Raw genomic sequence first — 10,978 nt, 5'->3', positions numbered from 1 at the left:
TGGCCCCTACTAGGTTAAGAGATACAACTGATAGTAGGGATGACACAGGAAGAAAGAATGGGGATTTCTTAAAATTACAAGGCACATATAAATGCCATAAAAGCAGATATCTGATGTGTAATTAAATTGACCAGCAGAGAATCACCTTTGTATCTAAAACTACAGGTGAAACTTTTCAAACCAGAAAATGTATCACCTGTAAAAGAACATTTGTAGTTTACCTGTTACAGTGTGGGTGTGGCCTACAGTATGTAGGCTGCACTAAACGCAAGTGGTCTAAACGGTTTAGTGAACATGTAGCCAACATTAAGAAGGCCTTTCAGAAACATAGTGTATCTAGAAACTTTGGTATCAAACACAACTGTGACCCAAAAACATTTACTATTAAAGGTACAGAGATGGTACCGAATAATCCAAGAGGTCGTGACAGATTGTTGACATTGAGAAAACGTGACACGTTTTGGATCCATAGATTAGCCACATTGGAACCAAATGGGTTAAATGTCGACATTGATATAGCTGTTTTTGTATGAATTTAATGATTTAGTAAAAAGTGGCTTTTACATTATTCCTTTCTTACTCTATTTAATTTTTAATCAATATTAATGAGTTTCGAATTTGCTATATAAATAATAAGGTGTAGTGTATAGTGGTATATTTACATATTGTGGTGGCGTCACTAGAGGGGTGCGGGCTGCACCCGGGTGACACCCTCCAGGGGGTGACACCACCGGAATGTTTATTTTTTTTAAATGTTATTGAAATTCAAAGAAATACAATGTAGAGATGCATAGATTTTTTTATTAGAGGGACCAGCATTTGTGAACATTAGTGGGATTGGGAAAGTTGTAGACACAGTTAATTTTTTTGCCCCTTGAGCCAGCGTTGCAATTTCCACAAATAGTTTTCCCGGCTGCTTTTGCTTGTTTGTACTTTGCTCCTCCCCTGCCCAATTTCACTATGAATGTTGTGGGCGTGCCGTGGGGCTTGCGAAGTTGAGCTGCTAGCCTAAACCTGCCTGCCTATCTGTGCTCACTGCTCAGTGACGTGTGGAGCAGTGGAGTCACTCACTGCTGTGCTGTCTCTAAACAGGAACTGGGAAATTGTGAGGGGGATGCCTGGCACCTGACCGCATGACTGTCTGACACTGTCTCTAAAGTGAAGGAGCCACGTATGATGCCCACCAGACCGGTACGGTTATGGTACACTAAGTGCACACTGAAGAGGTAGGAGGGGAGGGCGGGCGGGGGTCTGGGGGTGGGCAGAGTGCAGAGGTGATTGGCCATAAGAAGCTGTAGGCACGCGGCCCGGGGCTTTGCACTGACAGACTTGGAACAGAGTCAGAGAGCAGAATTTTCATAGTTTGCGCGCCTAAACCTTTTCTTTAGTGATTTATTTTTAGAGTGCACTGTTTATGTTTCATTTGATGCTCTGCTGAGCCAGGGAGCAGCTCTAGGTCCCCGCCGCAACTATAATATATGTATTACCCCCTAAACCGCCGCTCCCGGACCCCGCCGCAACTATAATATATGTATTACCCCCTAAACCGCCACTCCCGGACCCCGCTGCCACCTACATTATACCTAGTAACCCCTATCCTGCCCCCCCCTATACCGCCGCCACCTATAATAAATTTATTAACCCCTATCCTGTGGATCCCGGACCTCGCCGCAACTAAATAAATATTTTAACCCCTAAACCGCTGCTCTGTAATACATTTATTAACCCCTATCCTGCCCCCCCTACACCGCTGCAACTATAATAAAATTATTAACCCCTAAACCTAAGTCTAACACTAACCCTAACACCCCCCTAACTTAAATATTAATTAAATACATCTAAATAATATTTCTCTTATTAACTACATTATTCTTATTTAAAACTAAATACTTACCTTTAAAATAAACCCTAATATAGCTATAATATAAATAATAATTATATTGTAGCTATTTTAGGATTTATATTTATTTTACAGGTAACTTTGTATTTATTTTAACTAGTTAGAATAGTTATTAAATAGTTATTAACTATTTAATAACTACCTAGCTAAAAGAAATACAAAATTACCTGTAAAATAAATCCTATCAGCCAATCGGAAATTGAAGGGACGCTATCTTGGATGACGTCCCTTAAAGGAACCTTCATTCGTCTTTAGTCCGTCGGGGAAGAAGGATGTTCCGCGTCGGCAGGATGAAGATGGATCCGGAAGAAAGAAGACTGAAGATGCCGCTTGGAAGAAGACATCACCCGGATGGAAGACCTCTTCAGCGCCGCCTGGATGTTGACTTCAATCGGATGGAAGACTTCTTCAGCGCCCCTTGGATGATGACTTCTGCCGCTCCGGATCTCCTCTTCGGTTCCATCGGTGGTCGGCTGGCTGAAGACGGCTCAAGGTAGGATGATCTTCAGGGGGGTAGTGTTAGGTTTATTTAAGGGGGATTTGGGTTAGTTTAGGGGTATGTGGGTGGTGGGTTTTAATGTTGGGGGGGTATTGTATGTTTTTTTTTACAGGCAAAAGAGCAGAATTCTTTGGGGCATGCCCTGCAAAAGGCCCTTTTAAGGGCTGGTAAGGTAATTGAGCTGGTAACTTTTTAATGTAGAATAGGGTAGGGAATTTTTTTATTTTGGGGGGCTTTGTTATTTTATTAGGGGGCTTAGATTAGGTGTAAGTAGCTTAAAATTGTTGTAATATTTTTTAAATGTTTGTAAATTATTTTTTTATTTTTTGTAACAGCTTTTTTTATTTTGTGTACTTTAGTTAGTTTATTTAATTGAATTTAATTGTAGTTGTTTGTAGGTAATTTATTTAATTAATGTAATGATAGCGTAGTGTTAGGTTTAATTGTAACTTAGGTTAGGATTTATTTTACAGGTAATTTTGTATTTCTTTTAGCTAGGTAGGTATTAAAAAGTTAATAACTATTTAATAACTATTCTAACTAGCTAAAATAAATACAAACAACTAGATTTAGAGTTTTGCGTTAGAAGGGGTGCGTTAGCTACGTGTGTTTTTTTCCCCCCGCACCTTTTAAATACCGCTGGTATTTAGAGTTCACAGAATGGCTGCGTTAGGCTCCAAAAAGGGAGCGTAGAGCATAATTTACCGCCACTGCAATTCTAAATACCAGCGGTGCTTACGGACGCGGCCAGCTTCAAAAACGTGCTCGTGCACGATTCCCCCATAGGAAACACCTGCAAAAAAGCAGCGTTAAGCTCCTAACCCAGCCCCATTGTTTCCTATGGGGAAACACTCTCTAAGTCTGCACCTAACACCTTAACATGTACCCCGAGTCTAAACACCCCTAACCTTACACTTATTAACCCCTAATCTGCTGCCCCCGCTATCGCTGACCCCTGCATATTTTTTTTAATCCCTAATCTGCCGCTCCGTACACCGCCGCCACCTACGTTATCCCTATGAACCCCTAATCTGCTGCCCCTAACACCGCTGACCCCTTTATTATATTTATTAACCCCTAATATGCCGCCCCCAACGTCGCCGCCACCTACCTACACTTATTAACCCCTAATCTGCCGACCGGACCTCACCGCTACTATAATAAAGTTATTAACCCCTAATCTGCCTCACTCCCGCCTCAATAACCCTATAATAAATAGTATTAACCCCTAATCTGCCCTCCCTAACATCACCGACACCTAACTTCAAGTATTAACCCCTATTCTGCCGACTGGACCTCGCCGCTACTCTATTAAATGTATTAACCCCTAAAACTAAGTCTAACCCTAACACTAACACCCCCCTAAGTTAAATATAATTTTTATCTAACAAAATAAATTAACTTTTATGAAATAAATTATTCCTATTTAAAGCTAAATACTTACCTGTAAAATAAACCCTAATATAGCCACAAAATAAATAATAATTATATTGTAGCTATTTTAGGATTTATATTTATTTTACAGGCAACTTTGTATTTATTGTAACCAGGTACAATAGCTATTAATGGATTACTTTCCTTTATAATTTTTAAGCCAAACAACTAACATATTAAAGTTAATAAACATTAATTAAAACCCACTGACCTATATTTTCTCCAAAACGAAGTTTCAGAACGTTCTAAAAGTTATATCTTTTATTTGCCGATGATGTCACATTATCCTGCCCACTATTTTCAGCGCTGCATGTTCAAAATCCTTAAACCAATGAAATTGTGTTTAAAGCGCCATTTTGAAACCTAGGTATTGTAAATGGATTGGTACAGAGCAAAGGATACCCGCAGAGTGGGTGTGGAAAACAATTACATTTGCAGACAAGATTTCTGATATACGGTAGAGATATGTTAATGAAATGCTATTGATAAAAAGCGTATTTGGGGTAGTTAGTTAGTAACAGGCATAGAAAATATTTACTTACAGTGGCCCTTTAAATAGTTAATAACTATTTAATAGCTACCTAGTTAAAATAATTACAAAATTACCTGTAAAATAAATCCTAACCTAAGTTACAATTAAACCTAACACTACACTATCAATAAATTAATTAAATAAAATACCTACAAATAAATACAATTAAATAAACTAACTAAAGTTAAAAAAATAAAAAAAAAACTAAGTTACAAAAAATAAAAAAATAATTTACAAACATTAGAAAAACATTACAACAATTTTAAGCTAATTACACCTACTCTAAGCCCCCTAATAAAATAACAAAGCCCCCCAAAATAAAAATATGCCCTACCCTATTCTAAAATAAAAATAGAAAAGCTCTTTTACCTTACCAGCCCTTAAAAGGGCCTTTTGTGGGGCGTGCCCCAAAGAAAACAGCTCTTTTGCCTGTAAAAAAAAACATACAATACCCCCCCCCAACATTACAACCCACCACCCACATACCCCTAATCTAACCCAAACCCCCCTTAAATAAACCTAACACTAAGCCCCTGAAGATCATCCTACCTTATCTTCACCACGCCGGGTATCATCGATCGGTCCAGAGGAGGCTCAGAAGTCTTCATCCAAGCCCAAGCGGGGGCTGAAGAGATCCATCATCGGGCTGAAGAGGTCCATCATCGGGCTGAAGAGGTCCATCATCGGGCTGAAGAGGTCAATCATTGGGCTGAAGAGGTCCATCATCGGGCTGAAGTCTTGATCCAAGCGGGCGCTGAAGAGGTCCATCATCGGGCTGAAGTCTTGATCCAAGCGGGCGCTGAAGAGGTCCATCATCGGGCTGAAGTCTTCTATCAAGCGGATTCTAGAATCCTATCAGCCAATCGGAATTCGAGGGACGCCATCTTGGATGACGTCCCTTAAAGGAACCGTCATTCGTTTGTAAGTCGTCGGCCAGGATGGATATTCCGCGTCGGCGGGATGAAGATGGATCCGGAATAAAGAAGATTGAAGATGCCTCTTGATAGAAGACTTCAGCCCGATGATGGACCTCTTCAGCGCCTGCTTGGATCAAGACTTCAGCCCGATAATGGACCTCTTCAGCGCCTGCTTGGATCAAGACTTCAGCCGGATGATGGACCTCTTCAGCCGGATGGAGGACCTCTTCAGCCTGATGATGGACCTCTTCAGCCCGATGATGGACCTCTTCAGCCCGATGATGTATCTCTTCAGCCCACGCTTGGGCTTGGATGAAGACTTCGGAGCCTCCTCTGGACCGATCGGTGATACCCGGCATGTTGAAGATAAGGTAGGATGATCTTCAGGGACTTAGTGTTAGGTTTATTTAAGGGGGGTTTGGGTTAGATTAGGGGTATGTGGGTGGTGGGTTGTAATGTTGGGGGGGGGTATTGTATGTTTTTTTTTACAGGCAAAAGAGCAGAATTCTTTGGGGCATGCCCCGCAAAAGGCCCTTTTAAGGGCTGGTAAGGTAAAAGAGCTTTTCTATTTTTATTTTAGAATAGGGTAGGGCATTTTTTTTATTTTGGGGGGCTTTGTTATTTTATTAGGGGGCTTAGAGTAGGTGTAATTAGCTTAAAATTTTAATATTTTTCCAATGTTTGTAAATTAGTTTTATATTTTTTGTAACTTAGTTCTTTTTTTATTTTTTTCTCTTTAGTTGGTTTATTTAATTGTATTTATTTGTAGGTATTTTATTTAATTAATTTATTGATAGTGTAGTGTTAGGTTTAATTGTAACTTAGGTTAGGATTTATTTTACAGGTAATTTTGTAAATATTTTAACTAGGTAGCTATTAAATAGTTATTAACTATTTAATAGCTATTGTACCTGGTTAAAATAAATACAAAGTTGCCTGTAAAATAAATATTAATCCAAAAATAGCTACAATATAATTATAATTTATATTGTAGCTATATTAGGATTTATTTCACAGGTAAGTATTTAGCTTTAAATAGGAATAATTTATTTAATAAGAGTTAATTTATTTTGTTAGATAAAAATTATATTTAACTCAGGGGGGGGTGTTAGTGTTAGACTTAGCTTTAGGGGTTAATAAATTTATTAGAGTAGCGGTGAGGTCCGGTCAGCAGATTAGGGATTAATACTTGAAGTTAGGTGTCAGCGATGTTAGGGAGGGCAGATTAGGGGTTAATACTATTTATTATAGAGTTATTGAGGCGGGAGTGAGGCGGATTAGGGGTTAATAACTTTATTATAGTAGCGGTGAGGTCCGGTCGGCAGATTAGGGGTTAATAATTGTAGGTAGGTGGCGGCGACGTTGGGGGCGGCAGATTAGGGGTTAATAAATATAATATAGGGGTTGGCGGTGTTCAGTGACGTGCAGTGAGGTCAGAGGCAGGTGAGGCACTGGCTAGGATATGCCTTCATTCTTTAGATATCCTTTGTTGAAGAAATAGCAATGTACATGAGTGAGCCAATCACATGAGGTATCTATTGTGCAGCCACCTATCAGCAGCTACTGAGCATATTTAGATATGATTTTCATCAAAGGATATCAAGAGAATGAAGGAAAGTAGTAATAACGGGTGGGAGAGACAGGGAGAGAGAGATAGACAGAGAGACAGAGGGGGAGAGAGAGACAAAGAGACAGAGGAGAGAGAGACAAAGAGAGACAGAGGGTAGAGAGAAAGACAAAGAGACCATGGGGGAGAATGAGACACATAAGGATAGAGACAGAGGGGGTTGGAGAGACAGGGAGAGAGAGATGGATAGAGAGAGAGAGAGAGAGAGAGAGAGAGAGAGAGAGAGAAAAAGAGAGAGAGAAGAGAGAGAGACACAGAGGGGGAGAGAGAAAGATACACAGAGGAGAGAGAGACAGAGGGGGAGGGAGAAAGGGAGAGACAGAGGGGGAGGGAGAAGGGAGATACAGAGGGGGAGGGAGAGAGAGACAGAGGAGAGAGAGAGACAGAGGAGAGAGACAGAGGAGAGAGACAGAGGAGAGAGAGACAGAGGGGAGAGAGAGAGAGACAGAGGGGAGAGAGAGACAGAGGAGAGAGAGAGAGACAGAGGGGGGAGAGAGAGACAGAGAGGAGAGAGAGGGGGAGAGAGAGAGAGAGAGAGGGATAGGGATAGAGAGACAGAGGGGAGAGAGAGAGACAGGGGGGGAGAGATAGAGAGAGAGAAAGACAGAGGGGGAGAGATAGAGAGACAGGGGGAGAGAGAGAGAGAGAGACAGGGAGAGAGAGAGAGAGAGAGAGAGAGAGACACAGGGGGGAGAGAGAAGGGAGAGAGAGAGAGAGAGAGAGAGAGAGAGAGAGACAGGGGGAGAGAGAGAGCGACAGAGGGGAGAGAGGGGGAGAGGGAGAAAGAGAGGGACAGAGCAGTGGCGTCACTAGGGTTGGTGTCACCCGGTGCGGTAAGTTATGGTGTCACCCCCCCCCCCAGAAAGCAGACACACACAAAAACACAGGCAAACACACATACAAACACTCAGACACACTTAAAACATACTCAGATGCACACACAAACACTCGGAAACACACTCAGACACACACACAAAAACACTGAGACACACACACACAAAAACTCAGACACACACATACAAAATATGTAAACTGCACTGCATTAATTATAAAGCTCATGCCTAGAGCTGCTCCCTGGCTCAGCAGAGCATCAAATGAAAAATAAACAGAAAAAATAAATTACTAAAGAAAAGTTTTAGGTGCAAACTATGAAAATTCTGCTCTCTGACTCTGTTCCAAGTCTGTCAGTACACAGCCCCGGGCCGCGTGCCTACCACTTCTTATGGCCAATCACCTCTGCACTCTGCCCACCCCCAGACCCCCCCCCCGCCCACCTACCTGTTCAGTGTGCACTTAGTGTACCATAACCGTAATGGTCTGGTGGGCATCATACGTGGCTCCTTCACTTTAAAGACAGTGTCAGACAGTTATGCGGTCAGGTGCCAGGCATCCCCTCATGATTTGCCAGTTCCCGTTTAGAGAGACAGCACAGCAGTGAGTGACTCCACTGCTCCACATGTCACTGAGCAGTGAGCACAGATAGGCAGGCAGGTTTAGGCTAGCAGCGCAACTTTGCAAGCCCCACGGCATGTCCACAACATTCATAGCGAAATTGGGCAGGGGAGAAGCAAAGTACAAACAAGCAAAAGCAGCCGGGAAAACTATTTGTTGAAATTGCAGCACTGGCTCAAGGGGCAAAAAAATTGTGTGTCTACAACTTCCCCAGTCCCACCAATGTTCCCAAATGCCAGCCCCTCTAATAAAAAAAAATCCATGCATATCAACATTGTATTTCCTTGAATTTCAATAAAATTTAAAAAAAAAAAAAAAAAAAAAATTTTTTTTTTTTTTGGTGTCACCCCCTGGTGGGTGTCACCCGGGTGCGGCCCGCCCCCCCCGCCCCCCCCCTAGTGACGCCACTGGGACAGAGGGGAGAGAGAGAGACAGAGGGGAGAAAGAGAGAGAGAGAAGAGAGAGACAGAGGGGAGAGAGAAACAGAGGGGGAGAGAGAGAAAAAGAGACACAGAGGGGAGAGAGAGAGAGACAGACAGAGGGGAGAGAGAGAGAAAGAGGGGGAGGGAGAAAGGGAGAGAAGGAGGGGGAGGGAGAAAGGGAGAGACAGGGGGAGGGAGAAAGGGAGAGACAGGGGGAGGGAGAAAGAGAGAGACAGAGGGAGAGAAAGAGAGAGAGACAGATGGGAGAAAGAGACAGAGGGGGATGGAGAAAGGGAGAGACAGAAGGGAGAGAGAGAGGGGGAGAGAGAGAGACAGATGGGGGGAGAGAGACAGAGGGGGATGGAGAAAGGGAGAGACAGAAGGGAGAGAGAGAGAGGGGAGAGATAGAGAGAGAGAGGGGAGAGAGAGAGAGAGAGAGAGGGGGGGGGGGAGAGAGAGAGAGAGAGAGAGAGAGAGAGGAGAGAGAGAGAGACAGAGGGGGAGGGATAAAGAGACAGAGGGGGAGGGATAGAGAGACAGAGGGGGAGAGAGAGACAGAGGAGAGAGAGAGACAGATGGGAGAGAGAGAGAGAGACAGAGGGGGATGGAGAAAGGGAGAGACAGAAGGGAGAGAGAGAGGGGGGAGAGAGAGACAGAGGGGGATGGAGAAAGGGAGAGACAGAAGGGAGAGAGAGAGAGAGAGAGAGAGAGAGGAGAGAGAGACAGAGGAGGAGGGATAGAGAGACAGAGGGGGAGAGAGAGATGCGGTGAGAGAGAGAGAGAGAGAGACAGAGGGGGAGGGATAGAGAGACAGAAGGGGAGGGATAGAGAGACAGAGGGGAAGGGATAGAGAGACAGAGGGGAGAGAGAGAGAAGAGAGAGGTAGAGGGAGAAAGAGAGACACAGAAGGGAGAGAGAGACAGACAGACAGAGGGGGAGAGAGACAGAGGGGAGAGAGAGAAGAGAGGGGGGAGAGAGAGAGAGACAGAGGGGAGAGAGAGAAGAGAGAGGGGAGAGAGAGACAGAGGGGGAGAGAGAGACAGAGGGGGAGAGAGAGACAGAGGGGGGAGAGAGAGAAAGAGAGAGACAGAGGGGAGAGAGAGAAGAGAGAGACAGTGGGGAGAGAGAGACAGAGGGGAGAGAGACAGAGGGGGAGAGAGAGAAAGAGAGACACAGAGGGGAGAGAGAGACAGACAGAGGGGAGAGAGACAGAGGGGGAGGGAGAAAGGGAGAGACAGAGGGGGAGGGAGAAAGGGAGAGACAGAGGGGGAGGGAGAAAGGGAGAGACAGAGGGGAGAGAGAGAGACAGAGGGGAGAGAGACAGAGGGGAGAGAGAGAGACAGAGGGGAGAGAGAGAGACAGAGGGGGAGAGAGACAGAGGGGAGAGAGAGAGACAGAGGGGAGAGAGAGAGACATGGGGGAGAGAGAGAGACATAGGGGAGAGAGAGAGACAGAGGGGAGAGAGACAGAGGGGGAGAGAGAGAGAGAGACAGAGGGGAGAGAGAGGGGGGAGAGAGAGAGAGAGAGACAGAGGGGGGAGAGAGAGAGAGAGAGACAGAGGGGAGAGAGAGAGAGGGGGGGAGAGATAGAGAGAGGGGAGAGAGAGAGACAGAGGGGAGAGAAACATACAGGGGGAGACATAGGGGAGGGGGGGTGAGACATAGGGGAGGGGAGAGAGACACAGGGGAGGGGGGGAGAGACACAGGGGAGGGGGGTGGGAGGGAGACCCAGGGGAGGGGGGGTGGAGGGGAGACCCAGGGGAGGGGGGGTGGGGGGGGAGGGGGGGAGACACAGGGGAGGAGGGGTGGGGGAGACACAGGGGATGAAATGGAGGTTCTGAAGTCAGCAGTGGTGTACCATTACCAAGCAAATTGAGCAGTGCACATACCTTTAATCTGCAGCTCTGCTAGACATGGTGACACTGTCTGACTGAGCACTTCACACTATGGCACCGGGCAACTGCATTACACACACACACAGGCAGCTTCTTTCCCTCTCAGCAGGAAATGACAGTTTGAAATCAGAGTGCTGTCCCAGGTTACCAAGGCAATGCTCTGATTTAAAACTGTCATGTACCAGTGGGGGGGCCGCGGGGGTCGAGGGGGGGCCGCGGGAGGTAAGGGGGGGGCCGCGGGGGGCGAGGGGGGGCCGCGGGGGGTCGCAAGAAAAAAAAAAAAAGTTGAAAAAAAAAAGTT

Source organism: Bombina bombina, chromosome 4, assembly GCF_027579735.1.
Source record: "Bombina bombina isolate aBomBom1 chromosome 4, aBomBom1.pri, whole genome shotgun sequence".
Lineage (NCBI taxonomy): Eukaryota > Metazoa > Chordata > Amphibia > Anura > Bombinatoridae > Bombina > Bombina bombina.
This window is presented reverse-complemented; position numbering follows the sequence as displayed.